The sequence below is a fragment of the Ceratotherium simum genome, chromosome 4 (genome assembly GCF_057802395.1).
Source record: "Ceratotherium simum simum isolate JZ-2026a chromosome 4, ASM5780239v1, whole genome shotgun sequence".
In the NCBI taxonomy this organism is placed as follows: Eukaryota; Metazoa; Chordata; class Mammalia; order Perissodactyla; family Rhinocerotidae; genus Ceratotherium; species Ceratotherium simum.
The window spans coordinates 47,068,738-47,094,102 of record NC_141903.1 but is presented as its reverse complement, the minus strand read 5'-3'; the positions used below and the strand labels follow the sequence as shown (position 1 = coordinate 47,094,102).

The window sequence follows — 25,365 nt, the reverse complement described above, 5'->3', positions numbered from 1 at the left end:
GTAAACTCATGTGCTAGAATATTTTCCTTTGAGAATATACAACATGTTCCTCTGGCTTTCTTCTTTCTGGTAACGTGAGTCCTTCATCAGTGATATGTGGCACTAATTATAGGGAAGAGGAAAAGTAATTCTGGAAAGTAATTCACTGAAGAGGAAAATGAACATGAAAATTCTAACTATAAATGGAATAATTAATATGTTTGCTGAGAAGGGCATCATGAAAGGTAGTATTTCTCTAGGGCAGTGATGTTTTTAAGAGGAATAATAATAATTTTTAAAAGCAACATCTTGGAATCTTTTTATGAGAAACTGAACTTGTAAGAACTAAAGAATAATCAAATCATTGGGAAATTGGGCCAGACGTTTCCTAGAATTCTGTAGTCCATTGGATTTGACAAGAGAGGTAAAAATGGCTGTTGGATTGGAGTAAAGGACTAATGGAGACAAATTACAGGAATGGTAATGGTTTCACCCTGAGGATGGATGGATGGTGTTTAAAAGACCATCATGTCATCAGATGGTGAACTGCTGTTGTCATTTTCCATCACATAGTCCGGGAGGATGTTGAAAGAGAATATGGGCGAACAAAAGCTGTGCATTTTGATGCAAAGGATGGGGCGAAGGGTGTGGTAAGACTCGAGGATGAAAGCAGGATATTATTTGGACACAGTTCATAGGAATAAAATAAAGTGACTATTTAGTGGTTTCTTTCCAGTTTCATCAAAAGTGCCCAAAGCCATTAAAATGTCCCATAGCAAGATCTCTCCAGGAGAACTGACTTAGGGCGTTCTGATGGTGCAATATGATCAGTTACTGAAGGAGATCCTAATAAAGATCAATGCTCAATATATTACTTTCCACATGGTAGTTGTTAGGTTAAATGCTGTTGGTTTGAAAACCTACATTAACTGTTAAATATTCACAAAGGTTAGGATGTAATTCTGCCTAATGGCAAGACGATGAGCTGTATGTAGAGCCATTATACGCCTCAGATTCTCCAGAACATCTATGATTTTAATTAACTTTGCTATTGTTAATACATGTATAAATGTAAAACTAAAGTTTTGTGACTAAGTTCACAACTCAAAAAAAACTTTGTTGGACTTTTGGTACAGAAAATATGGAGATTGTAATCATGTGGCCTGTTGAGGTCCATCCTCTCTGGGGAGTTGATTCTGTTGTAACTGATTTTATTATCTTACAGAGATATTTATAAACTAAGATTGGGTTTGTTGGCCCTAATAGGGCCAAATTTAATTTCGAGGTCTCCCTCTCTCTCTTGTGTCCTCCCTACTTACTAAATGCATGGGCTCAGGTTAAAAAGAAAACCAAAAGATCAAGGGGAAGATAATATAAAGGTCAACATCTCCTCCCCAACCCCACTTTGAGTTGCTTTCCAGTCTACTGAAGTTGCTCTTGTCAAGGTCACCATAACCTCCAGGTTGCTAGATCCATTGGTCAATTTTCTCTCCATATCTTTCTTGACTACTCAGCAGTATTTGACATAAATTGACAATACCTCCTCTCGAACTATTTTCCTCATTTGTCTTTCAGAACACTTGTTGTCCTCCTACCTCACTGGGTGATCTTCTTTAGTATCCTTTGCTGGATCATCCTCTTCTCCATAGCCTTGAAACATTAGTGGGTCCCATCGCTCAGAACTTAGACCCCCTCACTAGCTATAGTCACTCTCATTTCCATGACTCAAAACCATCTATTGACTGATGACTCTGAAATATATATCTGCAGCCCCATCCTCTTCCTGAACTCCTGACTTATATAAGCAACTGACTAACCCACATCTCTATTTGAGTCCTAATAGGCACATCACCATTTTCTCAGGGTTCTAACATATAGTTCAACTGTTTTTACTTGCCTTAAAACTTTTAAGCTTCTAATTAAGCATATAAATGTTCAGAAGTATATATGATTATCATAAATGCTTTAATATAGCTTATTAAATTCAAAAGAGGTGACTTGTTTAACCTTACACATTGTAGAAATTGTAAGCCTAATTTTAAAATGATTAAGTAAATATCAGAACTAGTGCTATTCTTAAAAATAGTCACAACCTGTCTTTCACTGTCAGTATGGACATTATAAATGGTAGGTGTGATTTTCAGGTGATTGCTGCATGCTTTCTTATTCATCATTTACAGCGATTATGTGAAACCCCAATCTAGCTGAAACCTAATGGAATTGGTATATGTAACTGACAATGTATGTTTGTACACCTTTTTACAAATTGTTTTTTATTATAATATATCATTTGAGATATACTGAAAAGTCTGAGTTAATTAGGTAGGTATCATTTTTTCCTGCCAAAAGTTGAAGCTCACAGAGACTTGGTGATTTGTGAACTCTGGGTCATCTGACTCCAAATTCCCTTCTTCTTCCAATACTTTAAGTGACTTCCCCTTCAAAATAATATCCATGAAGTTTTTCAGGCAAAACACACAGTGAAGTCACAAGAAGGATCAATTCTTTTATTTGTAATTTTCAGTGATTATCCAACTATTAAGAAAACTGCATCACACCCTTGACGTTTTTCCGGAGTAAGCAACCTGCATTAGATGTTCTGCCATGTTGATGTTTTCTAATTTTTACAGTTATCTTTAATTATCCAAAAGACAAACAAATAAAATAGAGAAATAGGGAAAGAAGCAAATAACATTAACTTTCAAATCAACGTTCCAAATGAAAAGAAATGATTTTCCACACACATTTAGGCTTATATTCTGTGATAAGCAGCAGACCAGTGTTCAGCTTCATGCTGTTTTTCTGAAACCTCTTTATTTATTTTTCATTAATCTGTCTCCCTTGTGTGCCTGGCGCTCAGTAATCTGCTCATCTCTAGCATGATCTATACTATAATCCATTGCTTCTCCCTCCATGCATTTTAATGAAGCAATTTTTGCCTCCTTTACATAACTGCTGTCCTGATTTCATACTACAACATAACCATTCATTGTCATATCACTGAAAGCAAATCTTTAAAGGAATACCTCAAAATGGGATAGATACAGATGTTTGATTCTTTTTTTTTTTTTTTTTAAAGAGGGCTTTGTGAACTCAGCAGCATTTTCATCATTTCATTTTCAGTAGATACTCAGGGTTACAAATAGATACCCCTGAACACCAGTCCAAGTGGGAAAAACATAGGCAGTCAGAATCTGCTTGCCACGGCTGCTGGCTCCCTCTGTTCCCTTCATGCCCCATCACTTGGCTGGGTGCTCTGAATTCCTGCCCCTTGCCCTGGGCTGCCTTTCTGGAATGGCTTCTGTAGCCACAGACCATAGAAGAACCTCACAGGAAGAGCTTGCTCGTCATTGCTGTTTGGTTTCTGTCTTCCTGCTAGCTCGTCTTGTTCTTCTGTTTCCTGGCTGTTGGCTGGACTTGGACCTTCTGCTCTGCTCTGCCCACTGGTGTTTGCACATTCCAGGCCTGTGTTTGTCTGCCTGGCTTCTGACCCTTGCTCTCCGTGTGAGGTCTGATTCATGGCCTTGCTCTGACCTTAGTGTCCTGGCTCCTGGCTGTTCTCAGGGAACCAGGGCGCTCCCTGTTCTGGACTTCTGCTTCTACATCTTGCCTCAGCCCGCACCCACTGCTGGTCTCTTCCTCTGTTGCCCATCTTGCCTTAGATTTCTGAGTCATTCGTTCATTCAACTACCTGCTATTAAATGCCTAATATGTGTTGTTGATACAAAGATAAATAATTCATAGGCTCTGCCCATACCAATTAGAAGATAAAGAGACCCAAAAAGGGGCAGATTCAGATTTTGTGGGACCTGAAGCTTATATTCGGAGGACCTCATTAAGAAATATGTAAAAGAGTAAATGTAGGGCTGATGAAGAGTAGAGAGGAGCCCCCGAGCTTTCTAACTTGGTGAGTGAGTGGATGGTAGAACCATCAAAGGAATAATAGAGTAGAGAAGGAAGATGGTTTAAAGTGAGACAACATGTTTAGTTTTAGGGCAACTCAACAGAGGCATTCTTTTAGAAAAATGATATCTGAGTCTGAGGCTGAGGGAGAAATGTGGGCATTACATGCAGATTTAAGAAGCATCAGCACATAGGCAGTAATTGAAAGCAAGACATTGAATGAGCTAACCCAGGGAGGTGTGAGAGAAAGAAATGCAGGAACCAAGGATGGGAACTTGGGAAGGGTTTGGGAAGATGTCGGAACAAACAATAGGGAGGTCTGCAGAGGCCAGGAGAGTCCAGTGTCACAGCAGCCAAAAGAGTAAAAACATCAACATGCCAAGTGCTGCAGTCTTACCATAAGAAGACTGAAACATGTGCACTGGGTTTGTCAACAGGAAGTAATTGGAGACTAGGATGAGAGCAGTGATGGGAATAAGCCAGATTTCAAAGGTTGAAGATTGGTGGAGAGATGAGGAATTAGTGATGAGTGTGGGACGCTATAAGGAGATGTTTGGATGAGAAAGAGTTAAAGGGTATTGGGCGTTAGCTCCAGTGATTAGCATCTAAGGGATCTTTAGTATCTAAAGGATCTTTTTTTTTTTTTTTTTGAGATGGGAGTTGCTTGAGCATTTTTATAGCCAGAGAGGTTAAATATTCAGAAGATGGGTGGGATGTGGGATGGAATAATGTCCTGTGACCTGTGACCCTGTCTGCCTGTTTTCCCTGGGGACTCCAACACCTGATCCTATTGCTTCTTCTAGAAGATGAAATTTGTCCCTTTCCAAGACGACTAGTACAGGTCTGGCTGGTTGGTCTTCAGATCTTTTATGTTTTCTGTCAACTCTGAGGTTCAGTAATTGATGTATTGATGGCCCAAAGAAGCATAAGTGCATTTGTTGGCCTACAGTGGTCTCGAGCCAGGTTACCACGGAATGAGAACAGGGGAAAGGATGAAATGGGGTGGAAAGGAATTATCTTTACCCTCCAACATCCCGCTCCTTTCTGAAATCCTGGTCCCCTCACTGGCTTGCCCGGGAAGGGAGCTATTTGCTTCAAAGGGAATAGCATTATTTGGGAGTAGAAAAAGATCAGGAAATGGGTAGTTTGTTCTTGCTTCTGGAAACCTGTGGTTTAGGCCATTATTAAAACTGCTGGTATCCATTCTAGAGGCAAAGGAGATCAAAAGCCACGTCCCAGGGGCCATCTCAAAGATGTGAAACTGAGATCCCCATTTGCTAGCAGCCGAGAGCAGAGAAGTTGGGCACTGACAATAAGTGTGAAAATGCTTTATAAACCCGAACATGCTCTACAAGTGCCAGTTACTACCATCCTTTCTGAAAGCTGTTTGCAGAGATATTTGCCTGAAGACCCCGTAGTACTCAAAATAAAGCAACAGTAACTCAAAGGCAATTGTATTCCTTTTTAAAGTATATGTTTTATTGCAAAAACCTCATTTTCTGCTTAATGCCCACTTGACAGACTTGGTGGAATAAAAAGTCTCCTACCATGTCTCATGTGCTGCTAAGTGTGTGCTGAAGCAGGCCTGTTATTGAGTAACCACAACGTGAAATGAAAAGCACTCACCACCACGCCTCTTGACTGCTGTGTGAATGATAAACATGCAATAAAAAGCACAGCACTAAAGCCCAATTAGGATTAGTGTTAAAAAGGCTTTCACCCATTTCAGGGAGAAAAAAATACATACTACATAGCTATAATCAGGAGAATGATGAGCTATGGGCAAATAAAAAATAAAAGAACATTAGAATTCATGGTGGGGAACACATTTACCGTTAGTGCTCAGAGATGCACTGAAGTTAAAACAGGCACATTTCAAAAAAAAAAAGTCAAAACAGGAACAGAGTCTTGTGTGATCTGATTTTTAGAGACAAGGGAATCCAAACCCAGTTATTGTCTCCCAAACCCAATCAGTCATATCTTACTTATTGATACCTGAATATGTATGGAGATGACTTGATTTCTCTAATTCAAGGCTTTGCTCCTGGTTAAAACAAATTCCTGGAAAAGATAGCATTTAAAATTTCTCATCATCTCTCCCTAAGTGTGAATGAGTTTCTGGTTCTTTCTCTGAAGCAGGAGAATGTTGGTTCCTAAGTGGATGTAAGAGGGAGAGAGGCGAGGCAAGGGGCAGCCCATGACTCTCTTTACAGTTTGTTTAGGACCAGGGCAGCCTGAGGTATTGTGGCAGAGGTGATGGTAATTTGCCCAATATCCATCCTTCTCTGTGGTATCAGAGTCCCAGTTTTCATTTTGGGTAGACGTGTATCCAGCCAAAGACCATGTTTCTAAGTTTCCCCCCATCTCACTCCTTGCAGCTAGGGGTGGCCAATAAGATATAGGCGGAAGTTATTTAGCAGAACTTCCAAGAACACTCCTTAAAAAAGGGACAGACCTCTAAGAAGCATGTTTTTTTCCCTCCTACCTCCTTTATCCTTCTTTCTGGTAAGAGTGCAGATATGATCGCCTGTAAAGGGCTGGTGCTTCAGCTACCATCTTGTAAGTATGAGGACAAGAGAACAGCACTGTCAGAACAGACAGCTGAAAGGAGCCTGGGTTTCTGGGGGCAATGGGGCGTTCCCATACCAGCCCTGGATTGCGTACCTTTGGATTTAATATTATATGAGAACGAAATGTCTGTCTTAGTTAAACCACTCTTTTTTCAGGTCTCTGCTACTCACAGTTGAACTTAATTCCTAACTGATGAAGATGTATATATATTTTGTAGTAAACATAAACAAACAAAATAAAATAAAACAAAATTTAAAAACCCTGGGCAGAGTTCTGTATCCACTTCTGGACCCCACAACCAAAGATGGATATAGACAATTTTGAAAGCTTTCAGAGGAGACTCCCCTTTCACACATACACAAATGCACTACCTTGTCCAAATACATTTATCAGGCATGTGATTGCCTATAGTATTCCACTGAGTTTCATGATAGAAATATTTCTTGTTTTCAAGTACTTCACAATCTGTGATAGATCATGCAGATGCAAGCATGATAAAATATTTGAGAAACAATAGCTGCGAAGACAAGTTAAAAAGACTAGGCATATTTGGAGAGAATATAAAAAGTGATATAGAATATCTATCTAAAAGGATTATTGTACAAAGAATTTTGACCTGGCAGTTCACATATCATGTGAAAACAAAACAAGTGGGAATGATACTGATATAGAAAGAATTTAAAGTGAAATGGGAGTTCAGACACAGATTTACTGAAAAGCCAATGAGGCTTACCCTTCAGGGCCCCTCACTCTCATGGGCCCCTTCCAAGGTCTCAGGAGATGTGCTAGGCATATGTTCACATATTCTTCTGTTTTTCCAAAATTTGCAAAAGTAATACATTTTGACCATAATCAGTTCAGATCACTGTTTCTTTCCTGTTTGACTTCCCCTGAGTCCTACTTCCTCTTGTGTTGGATGGTGGCGAACCAACTGAGACATCTCTGGGATTCAAATAAGAGGAAGTTAGGCTAAGGATGCCTTTAGTTTGCATTTAGTGGGACATGGTTATGAGGGTCACAATCACTTCCATGTGTAATTGTTATTCCTAGCCATCTGGTGTAGGAATGGCTTCCAGAAATATTCCAGCTGCCCACTGTGGCATCATGGCATGAGGCGCAGAGCCACAGGTCACATGGTGTTATGAACATGTCCTACAGCTTCCAATACTGGAAATATTTGCGCAGTAGAGCTTGCTTGAATGAACCATGTTTGAAATGTACAGAGCCAGAAGCTACTCCAGAAAATTCTCTCAATCATCTGTATAAATTTTTTTTATTTTTCAAATTGTGCTAAAATAGACATAACAAAATTCACCATGTTAACTATTTTTATATGTACAGTTCAGTGACATTAAGTGCATTCACTTTGTTGTGCTACCATCACCACTGTCCAGCCACAGAACTCTTTTCACCATGCAAAACTGAAACTCTGTAGCCATTAAACAATACTCTCCATTCCCCGCTCCCACCATGCACCCAGCAGCCACCCTTCTACTTTCTGTCTCTATGAGTTTTACTACTCCACATACCTCATATAAGTGGGATCAGACAATATATGTCCTTTCGTGACTGGCTTATTTCACTTAGCATAATGTCTTCAAGGTTCATCCATGTTGTATCATGTATCAGAATTTCATTCCTTTTTAATGCTGAAAAATATTCCATTGTATGGATATACCACATTTTTTATCTATTCATCTTTTGATGGACACTTGGGTTCCTTCTACCTTTTGGCTCTTGTCAATAATGCTGCTATAAACATGGGTGTACAAATATCTCTTCAAGACTATGCTTTCAATTCTTTTGGGTATATCTGATGTGTAAAATTAAAAGTGGAGGATTAGGTTCTCATTGATGCCTAGTTAAAATGGAAGTTCACACCTATAAGGAATATTTTTTTATAATGCAGTATATGCAATTATAAACACACCACATATATAGTCTTTTACTTTTTTGATGGGAATTGCACAATATAGAATCTATTGGAATTTCTGTACTTGTAGGAACAAAACTATAGCATACTACAAAACATTGATGATGCCCATGTATGAAGTCATGTTTTCTGCATCCCAGCTATCAAAAAATATTTTGATCAACCATACTAGATGGAAGACTGATTTATCTTTCTATTTCCCCTACAGGAAATTTTGTAAAATCATTCCTATGAAGAAGTGATCAAATATTATGCAATGAATAAATGCAGAAAACAAGGATGATAGAGATATGTTAGGTAGGCAGTTAATAAATAAAACATATGCTGTGGGTCAGCCCTGTGGCTTGGTCATTAGGTGTGCGTGCTCCGCTACTGGCAGCCCGGGTTCGGATCCCAGGCGTGCACTGACGCACCGCTTGTCTGGCCACGCTGAGGCCGCGTCCCACATACAGCAACTAGAAGGATGTGCAACTATGACATACAATTATCTACTGGGGCTTTGGGGGGAAAAAAAGGAGGAGGATTGGCAATAGATGTTAGCTCAGAGCCGGTCTTCCTCAGCAAAAAGAGGAGGATTGGCATGGATGTTAGCTCAGGGCTGATCTTCCTCACACACAAAAAAACATATTTTGTTATTTTTCTGGATTTTGTGGTCTTTGTCAGCTTTAAAAAATTTGTGATTTTTTATGACTTATTCTAAATAAATATTCACATTCTTACCTAATTTTGCATGTGTAATGTTGTGTTCATTTTCTTAAAGAAAGTCCCTGAATTGTGTATGTTTTGGGCCCCACAAAACCTGGATCTGTCCTGGTGGGGGTTTCATAGACCCCCTAGGTGCCTTGGCTCAGGAGGTCTTAGCTTCTTTACCTCCCTCCCCCTAGATGTCCCGGCTTTCTTGTGTCCTGGTACATTATGTAGGGAATGTCCACACGGGGTATTCAGGCCCAGACTGAACAAAGCCTGGGGCACTGATGGGTGCTCAGACATGGGATGCTGGATGCCAGCAGTGTGGACTCCTCTTGGGCCAACCAACAGGAGGACGATGAGGGAGGGCTCTGGGCACAGGTTTGGGAGGTTCGTGCCTAACCGAAGGCTGGGCAGTTGATGGTGATGACTCAGCTCCCACGAGCTTCTGTGAACTCATAGTTACCTTTCGATTCTTGGGTAACTTCCTCTGGATAGGTTCACAGCTTCCTTCACCAGCTCTTCTCTTCATGTCCCCTGCCCAAGATCCCTGGTTTCTTTTTAGTCTGGAAGAAATCTCCCCTTTTTCTTTGAGTTTTTATCAGAGGTACTCCTTTTATGAACATCTTTTCTCTTGTCCTTTAAAAATAGACTTTAATGGCCCCTCACAAATAGACCCTGGAATCATGAGCAGCCAAAAATCTAATTCACCTTTCCCAGGGTGGCAGGAGTGGCTGCTAATCTTCAAGTCTTCCCAGGAGAATAAGAGAAAACCTTCGTATTCTATTTCTTTAAAGCAGCAAAGTAAGGGAAGAAATACTACACAGCTGCCGTATTAAAAGAGCCTCACTTTTCATATCCTGGCACATAAATGATAAGGACTAATAGAATTTCAGAGTTGTAAGTGAGCTTAGAGGTCCTCTCACCAACCCCTAAAATTTACAGATGGAGCAAGTAAAATCCCTAGAGAGTAAAGGATGCTGCTAACATCAGGGCCCTGAGAGCCACAGAGCCAGGCCCCACCCCAGACTTCTTAGTCCCTGGTCCAGTGTGTTTTCTTTCCATCACATTCGCATTAGATGTGGCGAGGAAGTTTTAGATGGAGTTGTTGAATGCCATACTAATACTATTTTACGAAAATGGATTTAGAAATTTTTTCTGGAGGTTTAAAAAAAATGAGTAAGTTCTCATTTATCTGAGTTGGCTTGAGTATGGCCTGCCTGAAGGTTTCAGAAAAGGCTAGATGAATTTTCAAGATCCTTTTGGCCTTAATAGCATATGATTTTCATTCATCCATCCTCTTCAGCGAGAATTTCTTGAGGCATCTTCTATAAGCAGAACATCATATTATGCACACAGAATAAAATAATGAGATAGAAAATGGAGTGTAAAACATGGAGCTCTCAGCTCTGGTGCGGGCAGACCCCTGCCGTTCAGGTGCCCAAGCAAAAGGACAGGCTGTCCAACGTATAAACTGTACAGAGCTGGTGACCGAATAAAATCTTCGTTGGCCAAAGCTGCTCCTAGAGATGTGTTTTCTGCAGTGGAGTGGACTAAACACCCAAGTACAGTGAGTTTGGTTCAGCTGAAAATGAGGGTACATGGTAGTTGTGAATTCTTGCCATCATTGTTAAAAACCCCTGCTGATTGGAACAAGTGCTAGTTGTTATTCCTGCTTCCGCTGTGTTGGGGAGACGAGATGTTCAGTTTCCCTGGCCTGTTAACGAACAGCCATATGCGTGAAAATAAAACAGAAACAAAAGCCCTTTGGGAGCTTAATATCCAGTCGGGGAGCAAACACTGTCCCTACTTCCCTTCACCAATATACAAACACACATTTAATTATAATAAATGGCACTTATCAAAATTATGATACAGAGAATTGAATGGCATAGCATCTGTGTGGGCAAAAATGCTCATTGGACCAAATCCTTCCCCTTAAATTGAGATGTGTGTTAAGATTGTCTTACAGATATTTAAGAGTCATAAGCCATTATTTTGAGTGTTTTCCAAGGTAGGGCATACTCACCCTCATAAACATGTTGAGGCTTGAGTGCATATGTATGCAGGTGTCCTAGGTGGTAACTCATCCCCCTGATAGGGTAGGGCCTACAAACAGAGAAGTTAATGCAAGGAGATGGCTAAGAAGAGGTCAATGCCCTAGCTTGGGTGGGAGGAAAGAATCAGGATAAAAGTCTTGAAATCGGATGTATTCTTTTGTCCAGGATTTTATCCACTGTTTTTTTTTTTGGTGAGGGGAGAGGGAGGAGCATATAAAATTATGTTATTCTAGTCTGCAATCTTCAAAGCAATAAAGCAAAATGAATATATTTTTTTAATATACACTGATTTACCCCCCATTCCTTTCCTTGCCCTTGCCCCCATTCAAGCCTCTAGGCAGTTCTGGGGTCCCCACTAGGAGATTCTCCTTAGCTGGGGGTATGTGTGTGTGCTGAGGGGGTGGGTGGGGAAAGAGAGAGGGAAGTTGATGTGAGAAGAGAGTTTGGCAAATTCCAGGGGGAGGGTCTATGCACCCTGCTTCCTAAGCAGAGTCCCCGGGAGGTGGTAAAAGCTTCGAAACAAAGGAAGCAATTTGAGACTAGAAGGGCCCTGTAACTCTAAGACAGAGTCCTGAGGAGGTTGAAAGATCACAGAGAGGGAATGTCTGCACAGAGTCCAGTCCTACAGGGATGGACAGCTCTGAGGTTCCCGTAGGTTTCCATATTCTGATCGAGCAGAGAATCTCAAAATGATTACAATGCTCACATGTGTGGCATGGAAGTAGGAGATGGAGTCAGGTAGATGGGATTGGGGGATGTCCCAGCCATCCTGCAGGGACTGTGACCCATGACCAGATGCCTCCCTTCCCAAAACTTGGCATGACATTGACCTCCTGGAACTTAGACACAGCTCTAGGGCAAGGGTCAGTGTCTCCAATCGACAAGAGAACTTCCTGCTGTCTGGGGGTGGGGGTTAGGCTTCTAAATAGAAATTAAGTTTTACCGTAGAAGAGTAAAGTTTTATTTCTGGCACCCTTGAATTTATTCACTAAGATTCATACCCACTATATCAATTTATTTTTCTCCCTAAAATATGTCTTAATTACTCTTCTCTTTGTTTGAACTGTTGAAGTTTCACAGGCAGGATTCGGATGAAAATTCACACAATATTCTTAAAACTGCTTGACTCCTTGTAGTTTCCAACCAAATTTCAGGTAATTGTTCAGAGTTTAGAAACTTCAGTCTAAAAATTTGATATGACACTTGGCAGAAACAAAGCCTTTAGCAAGACCCACCAGAGCCATCCTTCAAATGACTGGACTCTCTGCTGGAAACATTTCTGGGCAGGTTGTTGTGGAGCCTGTATATGTTGAGATTCTCCTGGAATTTACAAAATGTGAAACTGGAATTTATCAGTGTGGTGTTAGCTAAACCCTTATGCTCTGAAAACTGAACCACCTCAGTAGAAGGCAGAGATGAGAGAGTAGAACGTGCCCTAAGCCAATGCTCACTAGCTCCCTATTTGCTGGTGGCAGATAGGGTGAAGGGGGAGCGAACAAGTGATCAGAGGCCAAGCCCCGTAAAACTACCCAGAACTTTACGGCAAGAAGCTTCTGATTTTTTTTTTTTGGTGAGGAAGATCAGCCCTGTGCTAACATCTGCCAATCCTCCTCTTTTTTTTTCGCTGAGGAAGACCGGCCCTGGGCTAACATCGTGCCCATCTTCCTCCATTTTATATGGGATGCTGCCACAGCATGGCTTACCAAGCAGTGCGTTGGTACGTGCTCGGGATCCGAACCGGCAAACCCCGGGCCCCCGCAGCAGAGCGTGGGCACCTAACCACTTGAGCCACCGGGTGGCCCCAAGAAGCTTCTGGATGGCTGGCTTTAGGCGAGAAGCAAAGATGGGCAGGCCATTTTCTCAAGAGTGCAGATGGAATGCTTTATAGGAAAAAAGTAAAGAGGCCCATGAAACCCTATTGGCACTTAAGTAGATGATCAGAAAGAGAGATGGAAAAAAAGGAAAGATCAGAGTTTCTACCCAGTTTAAGTCTTGCACAGTGACGAGAGTCCTCCTCCTTTTTTAAAAATTGAAGTGAAATTCACATAACATAAAATTAACCATTTTAAAGTGTACAATTCAGTGGCATGTAGTACCTTCATGATGTTGTGCAACTGCTACTTATATCAAGTTTCAAAATATTTTCATGACTCCGAAAGAAAACCCTGTGCCCATTAAGTGGTCACTCTCCATTCCTCTCTCATCCTAATCCCTGGCAACCAACAATCTGCTTTTTGTCTCTATGGATGTACTTTTTTCTGGATGTTCACATAAGTGGAATCATATAATATGTGACCTTTTGTGTCTGGCTTCTTTTATTGAGTATAATGTTTTCGAGGATCATCCATGTTGTAGCATTAGAGTGGTTATCATTTGATACGCTACTTCTGATAGACTGCAGAAAAAGTAAAATTTAATCCTATGTGTTTATCACAGCTTGGAAAGAGGAAACTTAAGGTGCAGTTCATTTCCCCAAGTAGACCTCTTCCTCTTCTGGATTTTTTATAGTCATTTGAAGTGGACATTGGTCATTTTTGCCCAGCTAGTAACAGCTCCTGATTGTGGGTGGGGCACAGTCTTTCCCCTACTCAGTCTTTGGAGTTCAGGTAATGCTGATCCAACCTCCCCATTTCTGGAGAGGGCACTGACCTCAGGCTATCCAATAAGGGCTTTCATCCCCTTGGCCACAGTTCAAGATGGGCACATATTCCAGTTGCAGGGATCCCTCTTGGAACTACAGAAATGAGTTTCCTTTCTGTCGGACTTGAAGCTGGAAGGTGTGAGCCTGCCAGATGTCTTCAGATGGAGAACGAAGGCAGTATGAAAGAAAGCAGAGGGAAAAGAAGGTGTGAGAGAGCTGAATCCTGGGAACATGGTTGAGCCACTTTGTCCAGCCATGTGTAATTATTTACAAGCCTTTTTTTTTTCTTTCTTTTCTTGTGGTAGTTTGAGTTGGATTTCTGTCACTTACAACCTGTCACTGCAAGGCGGGAAAATGGCCTCACTCACCTAGGGCTAGGGCAGTGTGGATGAGGACAGTCCATCCCCAAGCCCAGGAAAAGCATTAGTGTTCTTTGAAGGGAGGACTCCCATACTCTATGTCTTCTCCACTTGTCTGGTAGTGCTTTACTCTGTTACAGCAGTAGTGGAAAAGCAAAATGCTATCTGGAATTTTGATATTTACCTACCTACCTATTTATATCTATATCTTTAATCTTAAGTATATTTAGTGTAAATTCATATGAAAGGAGAAAGAAAATTCTAAACTTCTTTCTCTCTGGTTTTATGACATTAGATCCTTGATAGGGATACTCTTTTTAGTTCAATAGGTGGAAGGATAGAATTTCATTCAATAGCATAGAAAAAAATGTGGGTCATTTTACCACTAAAAACCTTGAGGAATAGCATTTTATATCATCAAGGTCTTTCTGATTCAAGTTGTCATAAGTACTGCAAACAAAAAATAATAGCTTTCAAAATTTAGAGTGACTTTTTCCCTTAGTCTTTTTAGATTCTCATGTTTCACAGTAAGAAAGATGGGAACTTTTCACATTCCCTAAAAACATTCTCCTCTCCAACATGACTTAAGGTTTTAAGATAAACTCTCAACTAAAATTTGCTAAAAGTATCCAGGAGAGACGTTTCCTTCTGTTCTCTTTCTTGTTTTAATTAAAAAGAAGAGAAATTATAGAGGAATACTCCCAAGGGCATATTATTTTAGTCAAGGATTTCTCTTTTTATTGTGGAGATTCACCTCACTTTTGGGCCTTTTGCGAAGAGCACCAGAAATGGAATAGTTTCATCAAAAGTTGTCTTGGCATGCAGAGGTGAATGAATCAACTTCTTTAAAAATTTAGTTTTCATACATTTAAAAAACCCTAAATAATCTGGCTGGGTTTTGTTATGGGTTGATTTGTGTTCCCCAAAAAGATATGTTAAGTCCTAACCCCTAGTACCTCAGAATGTGAGCTTATTTGGAAATAGGGTTGTTGTCGATATAATTAGTTAAAATGAAGTCATATTGGAGTAGAGTGGACTCCTACTCCAATATGACTGGTGTCCTTATAAGAAGATGGCCATGAGAAGACAATGACACACAGTGAGAACGCCATGTGACAATGAAGGGAGAGATTGAAGTTATGCAGCTGCAGACCAAGGAACACCAAAGATTGCTGGCAAACCACCAGAAGCTAGGAGAGGCAAGGGAGGATTCCCCTACAGGCTTCAGGGGGAGCATGGCCCTGCTGACACCTTGATTTCAGACTTCTGATCTCCAGAACTGTTAGACAACAAATTTTTGTTGTTCTAAGCCACTCAGTTTGTGGTACATCGTTATGCAGTCCTAGCAAACTAATATATAATTATATTTCTATATAATAAAAACAACTTTTTTACAATGATATAAAAGAAAGGATACCATAAGTAAGACCCTTACCTATATCAATATCAAGAGACCTTGAGCTCTTTGCCACATCTACTGTGAGAATGAAGACCGTCCTAAACCATCATGGTTGATATTCCAGAAAATGTCAACATCACTGTGGAGGGACACACAGTCATTGTGAAGGGTCCCAGAGGAACCCTGCAGAGGGACTTAAATCGCATCAATATAGAACTCAGTCTCCTTGGAAAGAAAAAGAAGAGGCTCTAGGTTGACAAATGGTGGGTGTCTTAGTCAGTTTGGGCTGCTATAACAGAATACCATAGACTGGGTGGCTTATAAACAACAGAAATTTATTCCTCACATTTCTTGAGGCTGGAAAGTCCAAGATCAAGGTGCTGGCAGATTCAATGTTTGGTGAGGACTTGCTTCCTGGTTCACAGATGGCTGTCTTCTCTCTGTGTCCTTCCATGGTGGAAGGGGCGTGGGAGCTCTCTGGGGTCTCTTCTATAAGGTCACTAATCCCGTTCATGAGGGCTCCACCTTCATGACCTACTCACTTCCCAAAGGCCTCACCTCCAAATACCATCACATTGGGGATTAGGTTTCAACATATGAATTTGGGAGGGACACAAACATTTAGTCTATAGCAGTGGGGAAATAGAAAGGATGTGGCTACAGTTCAGACTATCTGTAGTATGGAGCACGATCAAGGGTGAGATACTGGGCTTCCATTACAAGGTGAGGTCTATGTGTTCTCCCTTCCCCATCAATGCTGTGCAGGAGAATTGGTCTTTTGTTGAAATCTGGAATTTCTTGGGTGAAAAATACATTCACAGGGTTCAAATGAGGCCAAGTGTTGCTTGTTCAGTATTTCTAGCCCAGAAAGATGAGTTAAGTCTTGAAGGAAATGATATTGAATTTGTATCAAATTTAGCTGCTTTGATTCAGCTGCTTTGATTCAGCCACAACAGTTAAAAGCAAGGATATCAGAAAATTTGGGGATGGTATATGTCTCTCAAAAAGGAACAGTTCAGCAGGCTGATGAATAAGATCTAGGAGGAAATGACAAGATGCCAGATGATTGCTAAGACCTATTTGTGATATTTTAAAGATTCAGTAAAAGTCTTCTACTGATTAGGGATTTTTTCTTAAAAAAAAAAAAAGAGAGAGAGAGATCCCAATAGGTCACTTTGGCAATATTACAATCCATGATCCTGAAAAGAAAAAAAATCTGGCAATTCCATGTTATAATGTAGAAGGCTATAATTAGGACAGAGCTCAAAATACCCTAAGGGCATGATGGGAAGCAGGTGGTGTCCTGCCAACTGCTGTTTCCTTGCACTGGACCCAGCCCCTTCTTGAACCCAGAGGTTCTCAAACTCTGTGTGAGAACCCTCTTGGTGGAATATCTGCATTTCCTCCCTCTCTTCCCTTTCTCCTTATTTCCTTTTGCTCCACTAAAAAAAATTCTGTAAAACCACCAAACAGAATTTATGAAAACACTGGTACCCTTTAGATGGGACACCAATAATAGAACCAATCTATTCTCAATGTGATAATTCTATTATCTTTGCCAAACCATGAAATAATCTAAACACACAAGAATCCAGACTGCCAGCCACTTGGAAGACATTCCAAACTTCTAGCCATCCCTGGGTGACACCTTGAGAAATGCTGTGATAATTACCTTGTGCAGTGGTTCTTAACCCTGGCTGCACATTAAAATCATCTGGGAAGCTTTTAAAGCCTTCTCACCCCAGACCAATTAAATTAGAAACGCTAGGGCTAGAGCCTAGGCACTGGTAATTTGTAAATGATCCTCAGGTGCTTCTGACATACAGCCAGGGTTGAGAACCAGTGGCTTAATGTCATGTGTTACTGTTGGAGTCCGAACACTCTGATAGCAAGAGGAAGAGGTGAGCACCCCTCTCTGCCCCTTACAGCCCTCTGCTGTTTGTCTGATTGGAATTACATAAAGCCTAAGTGGAACTAAGACTAAGCCTGGTAATTGTCTTGGCAATGCCCTAGATTTTCCTATCAAATCCAATCTTATTTAGGACGGGAGATGTAAAAGTGACTCCAGTGAAGTTAAAATATTTCTGCCCCTATTTAGAATATTCAGCGTTAAATTCAACAGAGTTTTCCATAAAATTTCAAACACTAAAACTTTTTAAAACAGCAGATCTCACCTGAATAAAAAAAATTTATCGTTAATTGTAAAGTGTGCTGATCACAGGGAATTATCTAGGCAATCAGCGTCATGTATAGCTTTTAATGCCTCCTGTCTGCTGAATGTGAGTTCTGCATATTGATCACAAACTTGCAAATTTCTCTGCTTATGCCTCATCACTCCCTTCTTTGATTGAATGTGAAATAAACGGGATTTGAAAATCATAGAGCTGGGAGGGAACTAAGGAAACCATTTTATCTAGTCCTCTGACTTTACAATTGGCTGCCTAATTCACTATGAGAGTCAGGGACCAAGGTCTTTTGTTAAATTCGTGAATGCTCGAGGATGGACAACTGCAACATCCTTCTAACTGGCTCTCTCCTTCCTGCTCCCCTTTTTCTCCACATTGCTCTCAGATTGATCATTCTAAACACAAATCCAATCAAGTCACTCCCTTCCTTGCTTAACATTCTTCAATGACTCCACATTTGCCTCAGGTCCAAATTCAAACTCCTTAACCTCACCCACAGTTGTCTGATCTGACCCTGTCTCCCTCTGAGATTCATCTCTTAGAGCTCCCATTTCTCACTCTAAATTGCACTCATACCAGGGTTCTAAATAGTCTAAATGTAGTTCTCCAAATGCGCCCTATATACCACCATACGTTTACACGTGCTGTTCTTTCCCTCTACAATGCTCTCTCTCCTCCTGTGTAAGGAGACCCTTCCTCTATTCTCTTATTTGTATAGTTCATATCAGGTTGTAACGAGCAGGGGAAACATCAGAAATTGCAGCACAAGGTGTGGAAAGTGGGAGAGGACTTAACTGAGATGACAGTAGAAGATTGGATGGATGGTATTTACATCCTGAAATAAAAGGCCTTCTTAACTGTTTTCATATAAAGAGCTTCAAAGTTACATACAAGACTAAGATCAAATGGGTTGAGAATGAAACTCTTCTGGGATGGTGGTGGTAGTGGGGGTACTTCAATGGCCATAATGGGAGAGAGAATGGTCTACCTATCTATCTATCTATCGTCTATCTATCATCATTTATCTATCATCCCTCTCTCTATATCCATCTTTAGTTGGATCTCAGGTGCATAGATTTAAATTAACCACACTCCTCAGTTTATGGCATATTATTACCATTGGTCTACACAAAGTTGCTAATTAATTTAGGTTTTTTTTTTTTTTTTTACTTTATCAAAACTTTATGCAGATTCCTTACTCCCGTTCCCTTCCTCTCGTATAGGAAACTATTCCAATGTATTTAATGTGGATCCTTTTATTTGTATGTGTTCTTTGGGGTCCATATAATTAAAATTTACTTTTAGTGGTACTGCGTTCTAGATTTCATTCTATATCTTTCTTTTTCTCACTGTGTTTTTAATATTATACATGTTGCCGTGTGTATTTCAGATTTGTGCCCTTCTGACTAGTACAATCTTCTTCCCTTCCTCCGTTCCAGGTAATGAGCACCCAGATAGCCTCCAACAAACAACATTGAAATGTATATCCTCTTGTATGTCTCCTTGTAGATGTGTGTGATAGGTACTCAGGCAGTGGTTCTAGATACATGCACACTTAATCTGACCAAATGGCTCTATAGCTTTGCCAGATTGTGCTATAGAATGTGCACCAGTCTACACGTCCACCAGCAAAGCATGATATGCCTGCCTCTCCACCAACACTTGGTATTACCCGGCTTCCCAATATGTGCCCATATTACAGGAGCAAAGTGATGCCTCATTTTGTTTTTCTTATTTTAAATAGTCTTTGTTTTTTAGAGCAGTTTTGGGTTCAGAGCAAAATTGAGTGGAAAGTAAAGAGAGTTCCCATTACAACCTGCCCCCTACCAGTCTCCTCCATTGTCAACATCCTGCACCAGAGTGGTACATTTGTTTTAATTAATGAAACTACACTGACAAATAATCGCCCAAAGTCCAAGTTTACATTAGGGTTCACTCTTGGTGTTGTACATTCTATGGGTTTTGACATGTGTCCACCGTGGTAGCGTCATACAGAATAGTTTCACTGCCCTAAAAATCCTCTGCGTTCCACTGATTCATCCCTCCCTCTTCCCTAACCCCTGGCAACTAATGATCTTTTTATTGTCTCTACAGCTTTGCCTTTTCCAGAATGTCATATAGTTGGAATCATATAGTATGTAGCCTTTTCAGATTGACTTCTTTCACTTAGTAATATGCATTTAAGATTCCTCCATGCCATTTCATGGTTTAATTGCTTATTTCCTTTTAACTCTAAGTAATTTTCCATTGTTGAGATGAATCATAGTTATTTATCCATTCGCCTACTGAAGGACATCTTGGTTACTTCCAAGTTACGGCAACTATGAATAAAGCTACTATAAACATCTGTGTGCAGGTTTTTTGTGTAAGTTTTCAACTCCTTTAGGTAAATACCAAGAGGAGTCATTGTTGGATTGTGTGGTAAGAGTATGTTTAGTTTCGTAAGAGACCACCAAACTGTCTTCCAAAGTAGCTGTACCATTTTACATTCCCACCAGCGATGAGAGTTCCTGTTGCTCCACATCTTCACCAGCATTTGTTGTTGTCAGTGTTCTGGATTTTGGCCATTCTAATAGGTGTGTAGTAGTATCTCACTGTTGTTCTAATTTACATTTCCCTAATGACATATGATGTGGGGCATCTTTTCATATGCTTATTTGCCACCTGTACATGTTCTTTGGTGAGATGTCCAGGTCTTTTGTTCATTTTTTAATCAGGTTTTTAGTTTTTTATTGTTGAGTTTTAAGAGTTCTTTATATATTTTAGATAACAGTCCTTTATTAGATTTGTCTTTTGCAAATACCTTCTCCCAGTCTGTGGCTTGTCTTCTCATTCTCTTGATAGTGTCTTTTGCAAAGCAGAAGTTTTTAATTTCAGTGAAGTCCAGCTTATCAAGTATTTCTTTCGTGGATCATGCCTTTGGTGTTGTACCTAAAAAGTCATCACCATACCCATGATCATTTAGATTTTCTCCTATGTTATGTTCTAAGAGTTTTATAGTTTTGCATTTTGTATTTTGGTCTACTATCCAGTTTGAGTTAATTTTTGTGAAGGGTGTAAGGTTTGTGTTTAGATTCATTTTTTTGTGTTGGTTGTCTAATTCTTCTAGCACCATTTGTTGAATATTGTATTATAATTATATAACGTGATAAATATCACTACATTGGCAATTGTACTACAATATATAAATGTATCAAAGTAACATGCTGTACACCTTAAACTTACACAATATTACATGTCAAATTTATTCAATAAAAAAAAAGACTACATTTTCTCCTTTGCTTCTTTGTCAAAGATCAGTTTACATTTATGTGTGTCTATTTCTGGGCCCTCTATTTTGTTTCATTGATCTACATGTGTATTCTTTTGCCAATTCCACACTGTCTTGAATTCTGTAGATTTATATTAAGTCTTGATGTCAGGTAGCGCTCGGACTTTGTTCTTCTCCTTCAGTATTGTGTTGGCTATTCTGGATCTTTTGCCTCCCCGTATAAGCTTTTAATTAGTTTGTCGATATCCACAAAATACGTGCTGGGATTTTGATTGGGATTGTATTGAATTAATAGATCAAGTTGTGAAGAACTGATGTCATTTTGGTTTAATTTGCATTTCTCCGAATACTAAATAGTTAGAATACCTCTTCATATGCTTTTTAGCCTTTTAGTTTTCTTTCCTGTAAATTACTTAGTCATACCCTTTGTGTATTTTCTTCTAGAGTTCCTGTCTTTTTCTAGTTGCTTAGCAAGATTTCTGTGTATACTCTGGATATTGGTCCCTTGTTAGTTTTACATTTTGCAAATATCTTCTCCTGATCTTCTGTCCCTTAACTCTATCCATGATTTTGTTCATTGACTAGAGAGTCTTAGTTTTGCTTTAATCAAATTTGTAAGTGTTTGTCTTTACAGTTTGTGTCTTTGGGGTTTTGTTAAAAATGTCTGTCCTCACTTCTAGGTTACAAAGATATTGTGCTGTATTTTCTCCCATTAACTTTATAGTTTTGTCTTTTACATTTAGATCTTTAATATACTTGTGACCACTTTTGGTCCAAGAGTTATTTTATTTTTCTTCATGTAGTGAATCAGTTTTCCTAATTCTGACTCCAAATAATTAATTATTTCCCATCGATTGCTGGTGCCACCTGAATTAGCACTCAAGTCAGACTCTGGATCTCACTCCAGGAGGGTCTGGGTTTGATTCTGATCGTTCTTTCTGATTGCTTTGGTCTATTTGTTCTTTCAGTGCAAACCACTCTTTTCTTTTTTAATAATGATGGTGAGTGTCCCTCTTAAGACTTCTTTTTCATTATTTAGCTGTTTGTGGACATTTGTCCTATAAAATTTTTAGACAGTTTATCAGTTCTTCAAAAAATGTAACTGGCATTTTGATTGGTATTGCATTGAATTTGTAGATCAATTTGGGGATAATTATCTTTATAATATTAAGTCATCCCATTCAAGAATATGAATTGTTTCTCCATCTATTTAGATCATCTTTATATCCTTCATTGAATTTTTAATTTTTCTCCATGGCAGTCTCATACTTGACTAAATTAATTCCTAGATAATATATTGTTTTGAACTGTGAGTGGTGCTTTATCTTTTATATTTTATATATGCCTTTTATGATTTTGTAAGTTTAAAATTTTTAAGTTGATGTTGTATCTGGCAACCATGCTGAACTGTCGGAATAGTTATGGTAATTATTTTGATTCTTTTGGATTTTTATAGGTAGATGATCACATCGTTTCTCATGTTGTTTTAAGCCCCCAAATTTATGATAATTTATGTATTCTCTCATAGTTCTGGAGGCCAGAAGTCCAAAATCAGTATCAGGGACCAAAATCAAGGTGTCAGCAGGGCCACCCTCCTCTGGAGGCTCTAGGTGAAAATCTGTTCCTTGCCTCTTCCACCTTCCAGTGGCTGCCAGCCTTCCTTGGCTTGTGGCCACATCACTCCAATCTCTGCCACTGTGGTTACACTGCTTTCTCTCTTTATGTGTATATCAAATCTCCTTCTGCCTCCCTCTTAAAAGGATACATGTGATTGTGTTTAGGGCCCATGCATATAATCCAGGATAATCTTTCTCTCAAAATCCTTAACTTAATCATGTCTGCAAGTCTTTGCCATATAAGGTAAAATTTATAGGTTTAGGGAATAGGACCTAATATCTTTGGGGCCATCATTCAGCCTACTATACTTCCTCAATATAATAAAATATATATAATTCAGCCCCCAACCTTGCAGGTTACTTAATGAGGAGACACTAAGACTTTCCCACTAAAGATAGGTACTATATAGGGATGATACAATTTCTACTCCTATATAACATTATTTTGAAGCTGTCACCTCTGTAATTAGACAAGAGAAAACAGTTGGAGGATATAATAATTGGAAATGAAGAGTTAGAACTCTGTTTTCAGATGACACGATTACATATCTGGAAAATCCAAAAGAATTAATAAAAAATGATCTCAAACAATAAAATAATTTAGTAATGTAGCAGCTTATAAAATTAACATTCAAGAATCAAAAGCCTTCATAATAGAAACAAAAACCAATTGCAAAATATAATGGAGGAAAGGATTCCTTTTATGATATTAACAAAAGGACATAAGTGCCAAGGTAAAACTTGATTAGAAGTATCCAAAATGTATATGAGGAAAATACACCTGAAAATTACAAAAGTGAATTCAACAAATGGAAAAATGTGCCTTGTTCTTGGGTAGAAAAACTCAAAACCATAGAAAATATCTGTTTTCCCTATTTTGATTTATAAATTTATGAAATGCCCAATAAGAATATCAACAGATTTCCCCCCCTAGAGCTAGAGAAGTTGATTATAAAATTTATCTGAAAGAACAAACAAGCAAGGATAGCTAAAAAACCCTGAAAGAGAAGAGCAATTGAGTGAGAATGGGAGCGGTTGCAGTTACCAGTTGTTACAACAAACCACAAACCCTGTATAATTAGGACAATTTGGTATTGACACGTGAATAGACAGACTAATGGGATGAAGTAGAGAAGTAAGAAGTAGACTACATTGCATATGGATATTGAGTAGACAGTAAAATAGCATCTCAAATCAGAGGAAAAGATGCATTTTGAAAAATAAATATTTTTAATAATAGAAGGTAGACTGTGGTTAGTTACATAAAGATTAGACAGTTAGGAAAATTCAGCATAATGTTTGTCAATAGAAGTCACCTGGCCAAACTATTCAAACATTGTTTCTTGCTTTATAGTTCTGGATGAGTGTCATAGGTAATGGTTCCATCGTGTTCACTTGAAACTGGAGCTATAAACTTTTCGATAAGTGAAACTGAGATGCTGTGTAGCCAGTGTTGTGTTGGTAAATGTTTAACACACACACATACACATATGTGTGTGTGTATATGTGTATACATATATATGTATATTATAAATTTTACTGATATAAAGAATGTTTAGCAAGCAATTTACAAATAGTAATAAAATACACAACACTCTCTTTTGTAAACTCCATATAGTTAATTGATTCTCAGAGAATGCTTTCCTTGATTGTTGCCAAAGTCTTTTCCATAACCAACCTCTGGTTGCAGTTGATGAATGTAATTCTCACATGAATGTAGGTAGATATTCTCATTTACGTTAATTAATAAGATGGAAGTGAAATGACAAAGACATATGTTGAATCTTGACTTATTTGTCAGTGATGTGAATGACTTCTTTGCTGAATTGGATAATAGTTTTTAAATATTGGAAGATTATTTCTCAATTTTTTGTGCTAGTTACAATGTAACAGCTACAGACACAATGCACTTTTAAGATTACTCTACATTGCTAACATTTTCTCCATAATTTTCTTAAGTCTAGACTGGGGGTTGGCCAAATTTAAGTGCCAGATAGGAAATATTTTAGGTTTTGGGGGCCATATGGTATCTGTTGGCAGCTATTTAACTCTGCCATTATAGCACAAAAGCAGCCATAGACAACATGTAAACAAATGGCTGTGGCTGTGTTCCAGTAAATTTTTATTTGCAAAAAGAAGTGGTGGGCTGGATTTGGCCTACTGGCCATAGTGACCCCTGTTCTACAGAGTCACCAAAACAATAAATTAAGCCCTGATTTTAGCATTGCCAATTTCTGTGGTGGGACTGCTCCCACCATAGCCAATTTCTTGCTATTAGTATAATGTTTAGTACAGAGTTGAGAAGAGATGTATAGCAGCATACCACTCTAAGTATTTCTACCATACAGATGCTATAGACATGAATAACCTCAAGAGCCTTGATAATGGTAAAATGTATAAAAATAATTAGGAAGTGATGAGTTTTGAATATTTATTAGTTTTGTTTTTAACATGATTTATTTCCTTGTAAGTTTATATAATCTATTTTGTAATAATGGCTGAGTTTAGCAACCAGCTCACAAAATTCCTGAAAATCTAACAATCAGCTCTTGTGAGCCGGCATAAGCCAGTTCCAGCACACCAGGTGTAGCCATATGGGAATAGAGAAAATTGGATACATTATTTGTAGTATATACCAGAATAGATTCCAAATGGATCAGAGACATAAATGTAAAAATAAAATGAAATCATACAAGTACTAGGAAAGATGTGAATGAATTCCTCTATAACCTGGGTGTGGGGAAAACTTTCTGAACTATG

The 25,365-nt window shown here is 39.0% G+C and overlaps 1 long non-coding RNA gene and 1 pseudogene across 1 annotated transcript in view; both read left to right on the top strand.

The window, feature by feature from the left end:
* Positions 1-25,365, top strand: part of LOC147917282 (uncharacterized) — a 129,495-nt gene that overhangs the window by 51,769 nt on the left and 52,361 nt on the right. The gene's annotated exons all lie outside the window — the stretch shown is intronic.
* On the top strand, positions 15,619-16,566 carry LOC101387508 (large ribosomal subunit protein uL6-like; annotated as a pseudogene).